This window comes from Cyprinodon tularosa, unplaced genomic scaffold (assembly GCF_016077235.1).
Source record: "Cyprinodon tularosa strain WSP-4 unplaced genomic scaffold, ASM1607723v1 ctg1157, whole genome shotgun sequence".
In the NCBI taxonomy this organism is placed as follows: domain Eukaryota; kingdom Metazoa; phylum Chordata; class Actinopteri; order Cyprinodontiformes; family Cyprinodontidae; genus Cyprinodon; species Cyprinodon tularosa.
This window is the reverse complement of record NW_024037956.1, coordinates 24,243-41,015: the sequence shown is the minus strand read 5'-3', so window position 1 is coordinate 41,015 and position 16,773 is coordinate 24,243. Positions and strand designations below refer to the sequence as shown.

The 16,773-nt window shown below is 44.1% G+C and overlaps 1 long non-coding RNA gene across 1 annotated transcript; it reads left to right on the top strand.

Annotated features, from left to right (window-relative positions):
• Positions 1-15,824: 15,824 nt before the first annotated feature.
• Positions 15,825-16,168, top strand: LOC119797469. The gene is made up of 2 exons (XR_005282594.1): positions 15,825-15,999; positions 16,070-16,168. It is a non-coding gene; the product is annotated as an uncharacterized LOC119797469 (long non-coding RNA).
• Positions 16,169-16,773: the final 605 nt, after the last annotated feature.

Sequence of the window (16,773 nt, the reverse complement as noted above, 5' to 3'; positions counted from 1 at the left end):
AGTTGCATTGAAGATAGCTGACTATTCTTTGTTTTCTTGTGCCTAAAGGCCAATTTTTGCTTCAGATGCATAGCCTCTGCAATCGTCAAATCTGTCTCTGTGCACGACCATGTCACCCACGCAGAGGTTTTGCACCCGTCGTTGTGCACCTCAAAAAAATCCTGACTATGCGTCTGACGGTCGCAAACCCGCACAGACCTCAAGCGGAAGTGCGCAGACAAAAAGCAGCTGTGATTGGTCCTTGGTATACCTTTCCGGCTGTCTGTGTGGTCGTCCTTCTCGATTCGGTGCTGGGGCACGCCATTTTTAAAAACCGAGGAAAAACTACAATGGACAACTAGTGTATGACGAAAGGTTAATCGAGGAGGTTCGGAAGTACAATCCGTCGAATTTCTTGCGAGTTCTCTAATAGGCTCACCATTGCGCTTTGGAGGGAAACTGCTGGGCATCAGACCAATGGTGCAGAAGCATACCAGCAAAACTGGTTCACCACCAGACACAAGTGACATTTGATGTGTGCAGATGCAGAAGTCTTATTTGCCCTTAAGAAGGACTTTATTGCTCATGTTTTCTACAGAGGTTCTTTTTGGATTCGCTGGTTACTTTGAGATTTAATGTACCAGGAAGTGTTTGTATTTTCAGAAAAATCTGGTCACTGATAATCTCTGAATGATTCCCAATAAAATTGCATGCCCAACATTTTGCATAACACCATAAGCAATAAGCTTGAATAGCTCTAAAATAAACTAATAAACACTTCCTCTACTTTCCATAAACTAAGCCAGCCTCATGAAAGGACAACACTAATCCTAAACCTTTATAACCCCGCAGCAGCAGAACTTTCAAACATGACCTCCTACCTGTTCCCCATCAATTTAGATGCATATTAATGTCAGTTCAAGCAGATGAACAAAAATGTTCTGCATAAGTTGCAGGCCCAAGATCAGGCTTGCATCTATGGATTTAAAAGCTTTTCTCTAAATATTTAATCAGTCTTTTTTCAATCTATTTAATGGTGGAGTTTTGAATATGTAGAATACTGTTTAAACCTGAAAATTATTTATTCATCATTTTCTGAGATTATGCAAACACACTAACTGTGCCTACATTTGACGGCACCCTCTAGTGGTGCAATACATCTCTCTTGAGGTTCCACTAAGAGAAGATTTACTGTCTTTTTCCTGGCCGTTTCCACCGCTAGATCTGTGTGCAGAAGCTTAATTATTCCCCTGGATGCATTTGCCTCTGTCTTCTCCACCCCCCAACTCCGACACCCACCTGTGGACCCCACTCTCCTAGGGCCTTGTGGGTAATTTGCATTGATCACTCCCAGTGCTCTCATTTTCTTCTCAGTGTGCTTTACAGAAAGTGATGAGTTGCAGTGCCTTGATACTAAAATAATCCACATATAAGCCCGCTACTCTGCCAGCATGAAACTGTAAAAAGATTAGTCATCAAATGACTTCTTGGCCTCTTCTCATGTTAGTGTCTCTGTTGGCCAATATTCCTCATGTTCAAGCTGAGAACATTATCCTTTAGGGTTTTGTCTCCAACTTCTGATAAACAGACACTGCAGCTGGGGACAAAACACCAGGCATCTCTCACACGGTTGGATAAAAAAATGTTTCCAGCTTTGAAGATTTTCTCTTCTCTATTTATTTTTTATGAAAGCAATAATACCATGAAATGCACAGTGCTGCAAAAATATTGGTTTTAATGCATCTAAACCAATTGTCTGAAACAAAGGCTCATGTTTTTTTCAAATATATCTTAATAATTCATATAAACATTGATGGGCAACTGTCTAATCTTTAACAGAAAGAACAATGGTTATAAAGGTGATGCAGGTTCACATTGGTTCATTCATACACTATATTGCCAAAAGTATTTGCTCACCTGCCTTGACTCACATATGAGCTTAAGTGACATCCCGTTCCTAATCCATAGGGTTCAATATGACGTCGGTCCACCCTTTGCAGCTAGAACAGCTTCAACTCTTCTGGGAAGGCTGTCCACAAGGTTTAGGAGTGTGTTTATGGGAATTTTTGACCATTCTTCCAGAAGCGCATTTGTGAGGTCGCACACTGATGTTGGACGAGAAGGCCTGGCTCTCAGTCTCCGCTCTAATTCATCCCAAAGGTGTTCTATCGGGTTGAGGTCAGGACTCTGTGCAGGCCAGTCAAGTTCATCCACACCAGACTCTGTCATCCATGTCTTTATGGACCTTGCTTTGTGCACTGGTGCACAGTCATGTTGGAAGAGGAAGGGGCCAGCTCCAAACTGTTCCCACAAAGTTGGGAGCATGGAATTGTCCAAAATGTCTTGGTATGCTGAAGCATTCAGAGTTCCTTTCACTGGAACTAAGGGGCCAAGCCCAGCTCCTGAAAAACAACCCCACACCATAATCCCCCCTCCACCAAACTTTACACTTGGCACAATGCAGTCAGACAAGTACCGTTCTCCTGGCAACCGCCAAACCCAGACCCGTCCATCAGATTGCCAGATGGAGAAGCGCGATTCGTCACTCCAGAGAACGCGTCTCCACTGCTCTAGAGTCCAGTGGCGGCGTGCTTTACACCACCGCATCCGACGCTTTGCATTGCACTTGGTGATGTATGGCTTGGATGCAGCTGCTCGCCCATGGAAACCCATTCCATGAAGCTCTCTGCGCACTGTTCTTGAGCTACATGAAGTTTGGAGGTCTGTAGTGATTGACTCTGCAGAAAGTTGGCGACCTCTTCGCACTATGCGCGTCAGCATCCGCTGACCCCGCTCCGTCAGTTTACGTGGCCTACCACTTCGTGGCTGAGTTGCTGTCGTTCCCAAACACTTCCATTTTCTTATAATACAGCTGACAGTTGACTGTGGAATATTTAGGAGCGAGGAAATTTCACGACTGGATTTGTTGCACAGGTGGCATCCTATCACAGTTCCACGCTGGAATTCACTGAGCTCCTGAGAGCGACCCATTCTTTCACAAATGTTTGTAAAAACAGTCTGCATGCCTAGGTGCTTGAATTTATACACCTGTGGCCATGGAAGTGATTGGAACACCTGATTCCAATAATTTGGATGGGTGAGCAAATACTTTTGGCAATATAGTGTATGTAACACAAGCTACATAAAACCCATCCAAGACTCCTCCCCGAAGCATTTGCAATACCAGATTATAACAGTCCTTGGGTTAAGTCTTTTTTAACTGAAATTGAACAAAGACACTGTTTGCTTTTCATCGTCAAACAATGAGTGGAAAAGCAGCTCATGCCTGTTGAGTCCAGTGGAAAATGTTTGCTGTGGGCTAATCCAGGGTTCTACTGGATGTGGAAGCACATGCTAGCATGTGCTGCTGCACCGCAGTTTCTCCCAGACACCCTATCTCAAAAGGAGTGTTTTCAGAGCGCATTTTAAGCAGTTGGACTCAGATCACATCAGGATTGCATCACCGCAATATAGTATTGACTTTGTAGGCTTTAAATAGAACAATGAATCAGCAGTGCTTATTTTTTCATTCCTATCGAAGTGTGTCATGTCTTCTTTATTTAATCACCATCAATTTTATTTTATTCATCATGAGCTAATTAAGTTAAAATATTTAATTTTTTTCTGTTAATCTTTTGATTTAGTGGTCTTTTTATAAGTAGAGCTGTGGATAAACAGAATTTTCTATTACATAAAAGTCAAGGAAATGCTATCTAAAGTTTTCACTTGTAGCCTTTTACTTGTAAACTTTACCTGAATCTATTTTCCTTTTTATCAATGGACTTCCTGCCAGAATGATCTTCTTTGCTCCAGATTGATGCAGATTTGAAACAGTAAGTGGCCAAAAAAGATAAGCTGCACCAAGTACTTCTGGTATACTTCAGAACCAAGGGGTTTAAGTGCATGGCTAAATAAACTCATTTACATACTTTGACTTCATAAATACAAATTCCATCAGGTTTTGGCAGAAAATGTGTGAACTAATCAATACAGAAATCACTTTACAATAACCATCAAAACCATAATTCATTAATGGTAAATATTAATGATTAACAGATAGCTTTTTAATGTTTGATTAATTTCTAAACTGCATTTAAATCATATATAAAAGGTAAATGGATCATTTATAAGGGGATTAAGCCCACTGATGTTAGGTCAGTGTAGGGGGAAGTCCAATATAACAGGACAAGTTAAATAATAAATAAAGGCTAGGTTAAGGTCTGAGTTCCACTGAATGTAAGAGGTTGGGTTAAACTAACATGGTAGGGCAATAAGATCCATTTACCTTTAATAAATGATTGAGATGCAGTTTCTCTGTTTCTACTGATTGAAACTGTATCTAAATCAGTAAATGACTGAAATGCCGTTTCTCAATGAATATTAAACATTAATAAAATATCTGATAATCACTAATAAATGGTCTTGTTACCATCTATGAACCTTTATGATTGCTATTTTAAAGTTTCTTGTTCATTTCAAGCTTTCTGTATGTGTTAGGCTGTGGTGAAAGTTGTAGATGCAGATGCAGACAGGCGGAGGAGCAGTAAGATTGAAAGATTTTATTAAAAGGGCCAAAAACATATAGAAATTTGGCAAAACAACAGGTGAGACTGACATGAACATAATTTGGCTAAGCGTGAGCAGATAAATAATATGGGGAAAAGGCATTTAAAAGCGGTAAGTTACAAGGAGAAGAAGACAGAAGCATGAGGCTGATGAGCAAGAAAGCAGCTAAATTTGCTCGATTGTTGAGTGATCAGCATTACACAATAATGGCATTAGTAATGGAGTTGTTTTTTTCGGTAACAGAGTAGTGTAACTACTTTTCAAATAATGATAGGCTGTGTCCGAACGTCCGCTCTAACCCCTAAATCCTTCACTCACTATATAGAATGAGGACTATATAATGGACTTTATAGAGAACTCAGATAACCGACCGATCGAACTAATGATAACTACCATTTGCTCCCCGCTGGTCACATGACTCCACCCCTCCCCGTGCGGTGCCTGCGTTATCTTTGTTATTAGTCACCACTGTCGGGTAGCATCAGCCGTAGGCGACAGCGGGTCGCTGTGATAATAAATCCCATGATGTTTTGCGAGGAGAGCTCTCCTTGCAAATCATTCTGGTTTTTTAGTGATCATGGATGACCACTACTTTTTAAGGTGCATTGTGGGAAATTTCGAGTCCACTACTTTCTCATCCACTAGACATTCGGACACTCATCTAAAATGGCATAACCACTATATAGTGCCCTACATAGTGCTTAGGGCGGACATTCAGACACAGCCATAATGGTGTTAAGTTACTTGCAATCTAACGCTGCACGTTACTTTAAGTCGATCAATCAAAGCAACCTCTCATAATTGCCTTTTTCTCTGTTGTGGGGAGAGAGCTCTTTCAGAGCAGAGACGGAGCAGCAGCTTAGGTAAAGGGATACGATTGACTGAGGGGACTCAATGTGGGCGGGTGTTCGTCATGCAGAAATGAGAGACGTGAGTCAGTGGCAGATCTGCAGAGTCAATAATAGCATTCTTCACAGTCAAAGGCTAAATGTTTCTTATTATGTTCAGGAACAAAGACTTTATTCACGATTGTTGGAACCAACTTTATTTTCACGAAGCTCCTTACATCATCCCACCGTCTAACACTGCCTTATTTCATCCAAACTTTGCTCCTAACTTCTTCAGTGCGATACTGAATCTTCTTGAATAATATAGGCTACTCTTTTTCTTTTTTTTTTTTTTTTTTTAAATGGCCATACTGGAAAACAGTCTTCCTGATATTTTTTTTTTTTTTTTTGGAACAGTCACAGTGTTTAATTTTATCCCAAAGTGTATTTCAGTTTTCTTAAGTAGCTTAAAAATCATTATTTTGTTGCGTTACTGTTTTTTTGTGAGTTGAAGTCCCTCAATGTGTATAAATATCAAGCTCTAAAACGTGTAATTTGCTTTCTTTAAGTATAAAAATTAAACATAAACTTCTAATCTTCATCAATATATTATAATTGAGTGTCTTGGTTGAGTTCTCCTACCACACACACCAAAATTATGTTAGATCAGTATTTCCTTTCAGATGTGTAGTTCTTTGCTGAATTTATTATTACATTTGTTAATTAATATAAATAAGTCTATACTTAACGATTGAATTCCCAGTTGTATTTAAAGTTCTTAAAGTAATTCAAATTCAAGATTTTAGATTTTAAAAAGCAACCGTTTACCTGTTCTTTAATTAGTTGTGTTGATTGAGCAGTAACTGAGTTACTGAGTTATTATCTCTTTTTGTCAGAAGTAAGTAGTAACTGTAACTAGTTACTTTTTAAGTAATCTTAGTACAAAGTACAGAGAATAAATAATGACTTGAAGGAGCAATAAGAAAGGAAAGCTCCAAACAAAAGTGGGCTGCGGGAGGTGAACTAAAGGAGGCAATAATTGAAGAGTTGTTTGATCTTTTCCCCTGGTTCTTTTATCCAAGGGAACATTTCTCAGAAAGTGTACAAAAAGGGTATTAATATAATTTATTCCAGTCATGTTTGACAAAATAATTTATATAACCAACAATTGCAGAGGATCATTTACCTTTTAGGCCGGCCTGAACATTGCTCTGATAACCAGCAGTGGCCCTGAGATCATGCTTTGACTCCTTCTTGTACTAAAGGGAACACCTTTTTAGAACTCGTCTCCCAATGTCTAAAGTTGCAGCATCCCCCCCAGACCACAAAATATCTAAATAAGGTAACAGTATAGATTTGAATATTAATTCACAGATAAGCTTGTCCCATGCAGTTTCCAAAATAATTAACATGGAGTTTCACAGGTTATCGTAGGCTATCACAGGTCACCTAAAAAAAAAATAAGGGAATTCAATGAAGCAGACCTATAAGCTTCTACATAAAACAAGGATATGAGCAAACCTATACAATAAGCAGTGACATAAAATAAAATTAAAGGAAAATAACCTTTAACAGAGAAAACTGACTGGTGATATTTGGTAGCTAGTATTTAGCAAAGCTGGCTTCCATGGAATTGTATCCTTTAGTCTTTTTAATCTAATCCTGTTTGACTTGTGCTTTAAGGGGACATTGTGTCTTCAAACAGTAAAAGGAAATTTTCCCTTGGAATTCGCTTTACTAATAAAGTAATTAGGTGAGCTCAACAACCTCTGCTCTCTGTCATTCAGGCAGGTTTCCTTAGCTTGTAGCTCAATGTCCTCTCTGTGCTGCATTGTCTCCTTTTGGTGAAACCTTCACAATTCTTTCTTAAAGTGAAAAATAATGGTTCAAAACAAAGTTTTTAATTGCAAGATGAATCAGTGTAACTGTTTTTAAAGTCTATTTTGTTATTTGTCTATATTTATCTATTTTACGTTTTACAATTTCAGGATAACTGAAAGGATAAGTTCATTATATGATAGGTTATAATGACTCGTTTCCACTGTTTTAAATGTATGACTAACTAATTATTTTTATCTCTGCAAAAAAAAAAAAAGAAGAAGCTGGAAATCTAACTTTAGCTTATTAAAAGTTTTTTTTTTACCTCTACTGTTCTCTGCCTTAGTCTATAAAACTCTCAGATATAGGAGTGAGTCCAGGCAATTGTGGACCAACTGTTAAAGTCTTTTCCATCGATTTCTTTTCAGGCTGTTTGTGCCAGTCTTGACGTGGGTGTGCAGAGTTGGAATCAGTTTCTCCAAAGCACTTTGAAATGGAAAGCCTTGTTTCAACCTCTCTGCACCAAATTAGATCACGTCCTTGTGTCAAGGAGACTTGTTTTTTTTTTTTTTTTGGAGAGTTTCTTTTTGTGGAAAGGTCAAAGTAACAGGGTGAAGACTGGCCCACGCAGACCTTTGTCACATGTTATTTATGGCTATTACGAATTAGGTGGATGCTACAAAAGCCTAAGCTATACAGTTAATAAAGGGATCCTCTCTGTCAAAGTGCATTATGGGATAGGTTAAACCAGAATCAATCCCAGGAGACAGAAAAATGTATGATAAAAGGATTTGCAGAGGCTAAATCGAGAGCAAAAAAAGGAAGAATTGTGAAATTATTAAGTATAAAAGTAAAATAAAAATACAATACAGGTATAAGCATGGGTGTATGGCTAGAAAAAAAAAAGATGCTGAATGGATGTTTATTTTTGGCCCCCTGCTGATGCAGCAGTGGAATAAATCAGTGTCACACATGGAGCTAATATGAAACATGTGATGGTCAGTGACAGCATGAGTGATGACTATATTATTAAGCTATAAACTGTAGTCCCCATTCGACATCAGTAATAGTGTGCTTCCAGGACAGGTTTTATCCAGGCGTGAATGGATGCTATATGTCAAACTCTGCTCTATCTGCACAAAGGGCAAAGGCAAAAAAAAAAAAAACATTTGCCAATTTATTTTTCATATCTATAATCTATGTATTAAATTCATTTTTGTTTTACTTTCTTATTTTAAAAATCAAATAATGTGTAAAATATTAATGCATGCATAATGAAATGTTTTCATCATAACTGTAACTGTATGGAATAAAAGCTGTAACAATGGAACAATAATTAACATCATCAACGTTGAAAAAAAGAAAATTAAACAACAGAAAATGATTAATTTGGGCAAAAGCATGGCTACAATTTTAGAGGTAAATAAATCATGGAGGTGCAATAACCAAATCTCTTCCTCTTTTGTTTTCCTTTACGTGCAGCTCAGGTCACTGTGGTAGAGAACAAAGGCTTGCAGCCTGTCTGCAGAACAGTTGATTGAAATTAACTTAGATAGCTATTTAAAAACTCCACTGCATAAGGCTTATGAAGTATCAAAATAATAACACACAAGTATGAATATTAATGGTTATCGATTTAAGGAAGTCCGAACTGATACTTGAAACTAGTCTTGATCACAACACTGTATGTATATATATATATATATATATATATATATATATATATATATATATATATATATATATATATATATATATATATATATATACATATACATATATATATATACACTGGACCACAACAAATTAAAGGGAAGCCAAGCATGGGTTGTCTTGTCTCCCTCTCCTCTCCAACCAAATAAATGGTTGGAGAGGAGAGGGAAAGAGAGAAGTGGGTGGCAGAGAAGAACTAGTTGAGCTCCCCAAGCTGGTCCGGTCTGAGCTGATCTGCTACCAGCTGGGGTTGATCATCTTGGGCTGGAGCAGAGCTTGGGCTGTGGAGCTTGGTTTGGGCCTCTATGTGAGGAAGATTGGTGCTCCTTAAAGGGATAGTTCGGTATTTTTGACATGAATCTCTATGGCATCCCCATCACCAGCGGCATGCAATCACACTGACTTACCCCTGGCAGCGTCCTGTGAGCAGAGTTATCGTCCAGTTTTGGTCAAGCCAAAAGTAGTCCGGCAGGTTTTTAGGCTTGACCAAAACTGGACGATAACTCTGCTCACAGGACGCTGCCAGGGGTAAGTCAGTGTGATTGCATGCCGCTGGTGATGGGGATGCCATACAGATTCATGTCAAAAATACCGAACTATCGCTTTAAGATGGATCTGACATCAGTCTGGCCAGCTGCCTCCACTTCCAATCAGCACCAATTAGAAGCTCTCTACACAGGGATGTTAAGACTCAGGAAAGGCCTTGGGCCGTAACAATATATATATATATCTATCTATATATATATATATATATATATAGACAGGAATAGGCATGCTCAATGGGCGAGAGGCAGATCAGGTCAGGATCAGGAAATCAGAAACACTATGGTACGCTAAAAACACCTCACAATACTGGCCAGTGAGAACGAGGACAAGATAATCTGGCCCTGATAGGTGGATGCAAGCAGTGGTATCAAAAGTACACACATTTGTTACTTAAGTAGAAGTATAGATACTGCAGTTTAAAAACACTCTCGTAAAAGTTGAAGTATCAACTTGACCTCTTTACTCAAGTAAAAAAAGTGTGTGCTCCAAAAATGTCTTAAAGTATAAATTAACCTTTAAAAAAACAGCCAGATGCCACTATATGAATTTTAAAACTCAATTTTTTGACTGTTTTGAAAAATTCTTTGAGATAGGGCCAAGGATGAGGGAGGTCTTGTTGGTCTCCGTCTCCCGATACGCTCTCGCCTGTGTCAGAACATTCAGACATTTCGACATCTTTTTCTGAATCCAACATCGTAGCATGGCATAGACAATTCACGTTTGCAGTTTGAAGAACCCCTGCTTGCTTCTGATGATTTCCTTTAATTAACCAATGAGTGTTTGCGTTATATAACTCATCCAATTACACTAGTTTTCACTAGATGTGGATGGCGCCAATGATCTGCATTGGATGGCGCACATGACGTGAAATAAATATTTATAAACATAAAACTGAAGCCAAGGGTGTCAGGGCTCTGCCTTTCTCTCCCTTCTCTGCAGGTGGCTGGAGCTGACAGGTGGGCGTGGTACACACCTGTGGCTTGTTCAGCGGCGTGCGGCTCTGCTATTTAAGCAGCACTTTGACAGCTGATGGACGCCAGAGTGTTAACCTTGTTGGTACGCTTAGAGGCCTCTGTCTGTGACAGCTTACCTTTTTCTCAGCGCTAACCCAAGTCTCCTGTGTTTCCCAGGTCTTTTCTCCTTGTGAAAACCGTTCCAGTGTTTCCTCGAGCTCTGTCGTCTTCAGTGGAAGTTCTCCGGTTCAGACTGTTCTGGATCTACCTCTGAATAATCCTTCCAGCTCCCTTGGTGGTACCAAGCCGGGCTGGAGAGCCTTTCAAGTCCTTCTGGTTCCATCAGCTGCCCCCGGATTCCTCCTCGGCCGCTGCTGCTCGGGCCCCTCCTCACAGACTTCAATCACCTGCCCACCTGTCGCTCAGTCACCTGCCTACTTCTCGGGAGGTTCCTCAGTGAGTCCGTCTCTCCACTCCCCCCTGCCCGGTTCCTTCATCCGGCGGTAGGTTTATTTAACGTTTCCCCTCTCGTTCTCCCTATCTCTGTGTCTAACTTTGGCTCTCACCGCAGATCGATCAGTCCTGCCTGCGCTGATAGTCCACCTGCTCACCGTGCCGCAGCTCCCAGTGTTTGGTTCCCTCGCTGTTTAATTAAACGTCTGAAAATTGCTCTTGCCTTCTGTGTTGGTTCTGCATGTGGGTCAAGCACCTCAAAACCATGATAGAACAACACTCTGGCCACACTGACCCAGCAGACTCAGTTGGGAGGACGCTCTCCACCCACCAAGAGCAGCTTCAGACGCTAGGTTTAGCCGTGCAGTCCACACAGGGTCAGCTGCAGGGACTCTCTGCTCAGATCAGTCAGCTGTCTGACGCAGTGCTCGCTCTATCGCACGTTCAATCTTCCGCTTCTATTAGTGCTCAGCCCGAGCCCGCGCCTGCGGCCCTGCCTTCGCCTGTCAGTGAAAGCTCCTCTCCGAGCCCAGAGAAGTTTTCTGGGGAGCGTGGGTACTGCGGAGGTTTTTTATTTCAATGTTCGCTGGTTTTTAATCAATCCCCACGAACATATGCCCTAGATAACACTAAAATCTCCTATGTCCTGCGTCTTTTGTCTGGGAGAGCTTTAAGATGGGCTGAGGCACGTTTCCCCGACTGCCGTAATTTTGGCTGCACATTTAATAACTTTGTGCAGGAGTTTAAAATGGTGGTTTCTGCTGAGTCCGATCCTGCGCAGCAGTCCCGTCAGCTGCTGGCTCTTAGGCAGCGCGGTCGGCGCGTCTCTGACTTTGCCATAGAGTTCCGCACCTTAGCAGCGGCTGCTGGTTGGGAACCGCGCGCCTTAAGAACTGTGTTTTTTCATGCCCTCGATGAGTCCCTCAAGGACGAGCTAGCCCGCCTTGAGGAACCCGACTCTCTTAATGAGTTTATCGCATTAGCCATACGGTTAGATAACCGTTTAAGGAGCAGGAGTGGTGTGAGGACGGAAAGACCCACACGCCCGTTGGCTCCTCCTCTCCCCGAGCGCGCTCCTCTCCGGCCCGTTGCGGCTCCCCCCTCTCCTCCGGAGCCTATGCAAATAGGTTGGGTCCGTCTAACACCTGAAGAGAGGCAGCAGCGCATGGATGCCAGGCTATGCCTTTATTGTGCCGCCTCTGATCACTTTATCAGTGCCTGTCCGCGTCGGCCAAAAAGATCAGGTTCGTCGGCAGTAGTGGGGAGGCCGGCGGACCCACTTCAGTTTTCGCACCCCACATCACCTCGTCTCTGCTTACGAGCGACTGTTCCCACGGCTCGTAAATCTCTAAACCTTTCAGCCCTAGTCGATTCGGGCTGTGACTTCAATCTCTTAGATCACTCCCTAGTTCAGCAGCTCGGGATCGAGATGGTGCCCTTGTCCACGCCTCTCCAGGTATCCGCCCTGGATGGAGGCAGCCTTCCCCAAATAACCCACCGAGCCCAACCCTTGGAGGTTTTTATATCAGGAAATCACCGTGAGCGGATCTCGTTTTTTGTTTTCCCAGTAAAACAAGCCCCGCTTGTCCTCGGTTATTCTTGGCTACAAGAACATAATCCCCACATAAACTGGGCGGAGCAGCGCGTCGAGTCTTGGTCCCCTGCATGTCATTCTCGCTGTTTACTCTCTGCGGTTCCCTCCAATCCTTCAGTGGATGGTCCAAATCAGTCTCTGGACACGGTCGATCTTAGTTTAATCCCGAAACAGTATCACGATTTAGGAATGGTGTTTAACAAGAGCAGTGCAGCATCTTTACTGCCGCACCGCCCATACGATTGCGCTATTAACCTGTTACCCGGAGCACCGCTGCCCACCAGCCGCCTATATAATATCTCCAGAGCTGAACGCCAGGCTCTGGAGAAGTACATCAGTGACTCCCTAGCCTCTGGTTTCATCCGTCCTTCTTCCTCTCCACTTGGAGCTGGCTTCTTCTTTGTGGGGAAGAAGGATGGAACCCTCCGTCCGTGTATAGACTATCGTGGTCTTAATCAGATTACTGTAAAAAACAAGTATCCACTACCCCTTCTCTCTTCTGCGCTAGAGCCGGTCCAAGACGCCAAGATTTTTACCAAACTAGACTTGCGCAATGCGTACCATCTAGTTCGGATCCATCAGGGGGATGAGTGGAAGACGGCTTTTAAGACCCCTCTGGGTCATTTTGAGTATTTGGTAATGCCCTTTGGGCTTTGCAATGCCCCATCCGTCTTTCAGGCTTTGGTTAATGACGTCGTCCAGGACTACCTGAATGTTTTTGTCTTCGTTTACATCGATGACATTCTAATCTATTCCCGAAACCTCACTGAGCACATCCGTCATGTTCGACTCGTCCTTCAACGCCTGCTTGAAAATCGTCTGTTCGTTAAGGCTGAGAAGTGTGAGTTTCACCAGTCCTCTGTAACCTTCCTCGGTCTCATTTTAGAGGGGGGACAAGTCAGATCTGACCCTGATAAGATTAAGGCGGTCCTTGACTGGCCCATACCTGAGACTCGGAAGCAGCTCCAGCGTTTTCTTGGCTTCGCAAACTTCTATCGCCGTTGCATAAGGGGCTACAGTCAAATAGCCGCCCCCCTACATGCCCTCACCTCACCGAGGGACCAGTTCATTTGGAACCCTGATGCTAACTCTGCGTTCGAGAAACTAAAGGAGAGGTTCTCCCAAGCACCTATCCTCGTGCAGCCCGACCCTCTTAAACAATTCACTCTCGAGATAGACGCCTCTGACACAGGGGTAGGTGCTGCTCTTTCTCAACAGTCCGACACTGACCGTAAGCTCCACCCCTGTGCTTTTTTCTCTCGTCGTCTGTCCTCCTCAGAAAGAAATTATGATGTGGGCGATAGGGAGTTATTAGCCATTAAACTGGCCCTGGAGGAGTGGCGCCACTGGCTTGAGGGGTCCGAGCAGCCTGTCATTGTCTGGACGGATCATAAGAACCTGGCCTACCTCCAGTCAGCTAAACGACTCAATCCTCGGCAGGCACGCTGGTCACTGTTCTTCTCCCGTTTCAACCTGTTGATTTCCTACCGCCCTGGCTCCAAGAACCTTAAGCCTGATGCTCTTTCTCGCCTCCATGCCCCACAAGACACGGATCCAGAACCAGGCCCCATCCTTCCATCCTCCTGCACCTTTGGCGCTCTCCAATGGGAGATAGAGGATCTAATCTCCCAGGCTCTAGAGGACGATCCAGATCCAGGAACTGGACCCCCCAACCGTCTCTTTGTCCCCAAGACTGCCCGCTCCCAAGTTTTAGACTGGGGCCATTCAAACAAGCTCTCGGCTCACCCTGGCTTCCATCGAACTCTCAATTACATCTCCCGCCGCTTTTGGTGGCCATCCATGGCTAAGGAGGTCCGGGAGTATGTACTTGCCTGTCCAATCTGCGCCCAAAACAAATCGTCCTACCGGCCCACTGCTGGTTTACTTCAACCACTTCCTGTCCCAAGTCGCCCTTGGTCTCACGTCGCCCTAGATTTTGTGACTGGTTTGCCTTCCTCACAGGGAATGACGACAATCTTAACAATCATTGACCGATTCTCCAAGGCTTGTCACCTCGTTGCCCTCTGTAGACTCCCCACGGCCTTTCAAACTGCTCAGCTCATGATTAAGCATGTTTTCCGCTTGCATGGCCTCCCCCGGGACATTTTATCTGACAGGGGTCCTCAATTCACATCACGGGTCTGGAAAGAGTTTGCCTCTGCCCTAGGTGCCAGGTATACTCTTTCTTCAGGTTATCATCCCCAAACTAATGGTCAGACTGAGCGGCTTAATCAGGAACTCGAGGCAACCCTCCGTTGTCTCACTTCCTCCAATCCGTCAGACTGGTGTAAATTCCTTCCTTGGGTAGAGTATGCCCATAACAGCCACACATCCACCGCCACTGGCTACTCTCCCTTTGAGGTCTCCTTAGGCTGCCAGCCCCCCTTCTTCCTTCAGAGGAGAGACGAATCTCTGTCCCATCGGTTGACAGCCATGTTCGTCGCTGCCGACAGTTCTGGGCTGAGACCGTCCAGGCTCTTCACAGAACTGCCGAACAGAACCGCAGATTCGCTGACCGGAAAAGAATACCAGCACCTCCCTATCGTGCCGGCCAGCGAGTCTGGCTGTTCACCCGAGACTTACCCTCCAGATCGACCCCCCGCAAACTGGCACCCCACTTCTCAGGACCTTTTACTATCGAATCCATTGTCAGTCCCACAGCTGTCCGTCTTCGCCTCCCCACACACTCCCGAGTGCACCCAACGTTTCATGTGTCCCAAATTAAGCCTGTGCTCACCAGCACGTTGTGCCCTCCGGCCGTTCCCCCTCCGCCCACCCAGGATCTTCAGGGCCGCCGGATCCAGCGGATCGTGGCCTCCCGTCCTCGGGGTAGGGGCTGCCAGTACCTCGTCGACTGGGAGGACGGCAACCCCCAGGACCGATCGTGGGGGCCCGGCTCTGCCGTCACAGATCAGTCCCTGATCGACGACTTCCTTGCCTCTCGCCCCTCCACGTCTTCCTCTGGGTCGCCGGGTGGCGACCGTTGAGGGGGGGGTGGTGTCAGGGCTCTGCCTTTTTCTCCCTTCTCTGCAGGTGGCTGGAGCTGACAGGTGGGCGTGGTACACACCTGTGGCTTGTTCAGCGGCGTGCGGCTCTGCTATTTAAGCAGCACTTTGACAGCTGATGGACGCCAGAGTGTTAACCTTGTTGGTACGCTTAGAGGCCTCTGTCTGTGACAGCTTACCTTTTTCTCAGCGCTAACCCAAGTCTCCTGTGTTTCCCAGGTCTTTTCTCCTTGTGAAAACTGTTCCAGTGTTTCCTCGAGCTCCGACGTCTTCAGTGGAAGTTCTCCGGTTCAGACTGTTCTGGATCTACCTCTGAATAATCCCTCCAGCTCCCTTGGTGGTACCAAGCCGGGCTGGAGAGCCATTCAAGCCCTTCTGGTTCCATCAGCTGCCCCCGGATTCCTCCTCGGCCGCTGCTGCTCGGGCCCCTCCTCACAGACTTCAATCACCTGCCCACCTGTCGCTCAGTCACCTGCCAACTTCTCGGGAGGTTCCTCAGTGAGTCCGTCTCTCCACTCCCCCCTGCCCGGTTCCTTCATCCGGCGGTAGGTTTATTTTACGTTTCCCCTATCTCGTTCTCCCTATCTCTGTGTCTAACTTTGGCTCTCACCGCAGATCGATCAGTCCTGCCTGCGCTGATAGTCCACCTGCTCACCGTGCCGCAGCTCCCAGTGTTTGGTTCCCTCGCTGTTTAATTAAACGTCTGAAAATTGCTCTTGCCTTCTGTGTTGGTTCTGCATGTGGGTCAAGCACCTCAAAACCATGACAAAGAAAAACAAGTAATGTTTGTTTTAAAAATGTAAGGAATAGAAAGTACCGATACTTGTGTGAAAATCTAATGAGTAGACGTCAGAAATAGGAAGAAAAATAATTAATAGAGTAAAGTTTAGATATAGGTTTTGTTTGTGATATAGGTCAAAGAAGTGCAGCAGAGACAAAGCTTTTTTCAGTCAAAATGGAATATTGGAAAAATTATGTTGACAAAAGATGAAATAATTTCAGTAGTTTTTAAAAATGCCCACGCGCATTGCAGTTGGATGTTATAAATGGGGTAAAAGTGAAAAAAAATTAGTTATTTCACCTTTCCGATTCTGTCAAGAATCGCAGACAGATGGACCCAGTATTCAGGAGAGACAGTCAGTAGGAAAGTTCAAAAGGTTTATTAAAATAAAAACAAAACAAAAGCGGAGCTGTGGCTCGCGGACACTGCAGGCGGGGGGGGCGAGGGGGTTGATGGGGGCGCCCAATCTCAGACACTCTAGGGGAGGAAACACAGGTAAGTGACCACGATAAACTGATATATAATCATCTGGGTTGGT